This window comes from Cyprinodon variegatus, unplaced genomic scaffold, assembly GCF_000732505.1.
Source record: "Cyprinodon variegatus isolate N-32 unplaced genomic scaffold, C_variegatus-1.0 Scaffold512, whole genome shotgun sequence".
NCBI lineage: Eukaryota > Metazoa > Chordata > Actinopteri > Cyprinodontiformes > Cyprinodontidae > Cyprinodon > Cyprinodon variegatus.
Genome location: NW_015150965.1, coordinates 30049 through 33428, shown reverse-complemented (window position 1 = coordinate 33428; position 3380 = coordinate 30049).

Genomic DNA, 3380 nt, shown 5'->3' with positions numbered 1-3380 from the left:
GTACCTGGGTATGAGATATTCTTCATGTTTTCGTATTTCTTCTGCATGGATGCCCCGAAATTGAGAGTTTTGGTGGACAGAAAGATTAGAAGGAAAAGGATTTTTACTTAGATGGAGCCACATTTTAGTCCATGTGCTACATTCGGTGTCCGATGAATATATTCTCTGCTCAGTGGATGGCCTTTTTCGCTTATGCTATCAACACTATTCTATAACATTTCTGACACTTAGAATATGGAACCTGACAAAAAAAATGCATCTTCTGCCTATTTTCTCAAATATTGTCCTACTCATATGAAATTCATACCACAGTCAAAGAGTATAGGAATTATTATGTGGGCAAATTTGCATCATTCTTGACACATTATTTATCAAACTAAGCAGGAGAGATTTCAGTAACTTAGAATATGGAACCTGCCGAAAAATGCATCCCCTACCTATTTAACCCAAATATTGCCTGACTGATTTAAAGCTCATAATATTGCCTCAGAAAACAGGAATCATTATGTAGAAAAAAGATCTATATCCTCTATATAGTTAGGATAGAGTTAGGATAGAGTTTGGAGAGACTTTGGAGATAATAGTAGAGGACAGGTATGGAGCCAGCTAGAAAGAAGAGGATGTCATGTGTGACGGAGCATTTCAACCTGATTTCTCCCACTAATGTAAGGTAAATGTATTGAATCGAACCTATTTAAGAATCTTTGGATTTTTTTTTTTTCAACAACTGTCTATTTTCATTGACTCCTAATGTATTTATAGGTGAAGTGTTTAATGTGTTCCAAGGAGTTGGGATACAATAACAACACCTCCTTCATGCTGAGGCACTACCATGCCTTGCAATAGAATAAGGAGGCCACCGGAGCCACACCCAGAAATTTTAAGTACTTTGTTTGCCTCATGATTTAGATCTACGTTTTTTTTTTTTTTAAACCATGGTGGAATGAAGGTTTGCGTCTGCTAAGGAGAAGGCTAAGGCTAAAATAGGAGAGGCGGCTGCTGTTAGCCTTACTACTGACATGGGCATCCATCAACATGGATGCCCACCTGTCTGTAACATGCCATTTCCTGGATGAACAAGCGATTCTCAATGCAGTGCTGCTGGTAGTGCAGTCATTCCCCCACACACACTGCTGCTGAAAATATAGCTTATGTGAAAAAATGTATGATGGAGGAGTGGTGGATCACTAACGAGGAGACTGACGGTGATCCTAATATGGTTGCCTGTGTGAGGGAGCTGAAGCTTCAGCATCATATTTGCATCGCCCACACGATGAATCAGGTGGTGAAGAAGTCACTTGAGCAGCACCCTGTGCTCTCTGGCATCAGGGCCAAAGCATGGAAGCTGGTTGGCTACTTTAGAAGCAGCACCACTGCTAAGGTACGCTCTTTCCCATTATTGCAGTTTATAATTCAGTTTTTTGTCTATCTGTGTATTTAAAAGGAGATGCTTTCACAAGTACAGTGTCATCTGGGGCTACAAGAGCTGAAGCTGATGCAAGAGGTGGAAGCCAGATGGAACAGCACATATTTAATGTTCCAGCGTCTGAGTTAAGGGAAGCAGTTGAAGCAGCATTAGCTGATCTGAACGCTGACTTTTTAAACATCAGAGGAGTTCGACCTCGTTGGAGGGTGCCTTTCTTTACTGCGTCCATTTTTTATGAAGCTACTGTTGAGCTCTCTGCAGAGGAGACTGTTTCTGCCTCCACAGTCCTTCCCCTCATGAAAATGCTGCAGCAAAGCCTTCAGGAGGAGATGACGAAGGCTTTACTCGAAGTTGGAGACCAACATCAAGCAACTACAAGACAGGCTTCAAATGTTGGAATCTTTGAGCATCCTAGCTTTCTATACCCTCCTTTATCTCAGATACAAAGCGATAGTTTTTTTTTTAGCCACACTAAATCTATCGAGGCAACTGAGAGACTGACCTCTGAATGTGCCACAATGTTGAGTTCTAGATAGAACTTTGATGAAACACCCCGGGCTTCCACTTCTCATGGTACCACTGGAGGTAATCTATTATTCATTTTACACTTTTACATATTACACTTGCTAATAAATGCTTTTCTCTCTGAGGTAGCAAGCTGTGGCATCCTTTAGATGCAAGTGTGATGGAGGCAAGAAAATCCAGAAATGTGACTGCAGATGCCGCAGTTGAAGTCCAGTGGCACCTTTCAGAGACCAACATAACCTGATTGGAAAATCTCCATTACCCCAATTGTACTTGTGCTTTTATGCATGCCAGCATCTTCCAAGCCTTGTGAGTGCGTTTACAAAGGCTGGTGAAGTTGTGTCAAAAAAAAGAAAAAAAAGAAATCGATTAAAACCTAAAACAGTGGAATTTTTTTTTATTATTTATATATTTTTTAATTAAAATGAATAACACCTTTTATTTTGCTCATCATTGCCTAAGTTGCACAAGCACTTTCACTGTCTGCTTGAGCTTATGTAACTAAAATGACAAAACGATGTACCTTAAAAGATTCTTTTCTAAGATATTTTACACACACAACCTTACAAAATATTTTTTTATACACACCAATCATGAACAATTTTAAAGAAGAACTTAAATTGGGGGAGCACAAGCAATTGCAAACATCAAAGAATATATTGCTTGATGTAGTTCCGCACTCTACCAGTAGGTGGTGACATGTTCACGTGAAGCTTCATGAACTGTGGGGATCGTTGAAGCGATTCGCCCAAAAGTTCAATGCCACACAAGGCTTCATCTCACCATCACTGTCACGTGCGCTCAGGGTTAACCTGCTTTTACCTGTGAAGAATTTGCTAATCCTGTTCTCTGGCAAATGCCAAGCATCCTGCACAGCGTTGGGCTGTCACCCAGAACGCATAGGAACTAAGAAGTGCAGGGACACTGCTTTATTGAGTTTATCTCGCTAAATTCCAACAATTTCCACCTGTTGTCTATTCCATTTGCAAACAGCAGGTGAAAGTGAACGTTAATCAGTGCTGCTCCCTTAGTGGACAGTTTGATTTCCCAGTAGTTTGATTTGATTGCAATTATATTGTTTACATGCTCCCTTTCTTTTTTTGGAGCAGTATATTTAAGATTATTTATTATATGGTTTGTATATATAGCGCCAATTCACAACATGTCATGTTAAGGCACTTTACAGATCATACAGTCAGGTTGTTTCAAAGTTTTCTATCTAAGGAAAACCAGTTGATTGCATCGACTAATTGACCTAAAGGGAATCCCTTACATCAAGTGTTCTTGTAGCGACAGTGGAGAGGAAAAACTCCCTTTGAACAGGAAGAAACCTCCAGCAGAACCAGGCTCAGTGTGAGCGGCCATCTGCTGAGGCCCACTGGGGTTCAAGGAGATAGAAGCAGAGATACAGAAAGAAACAGAGATATAA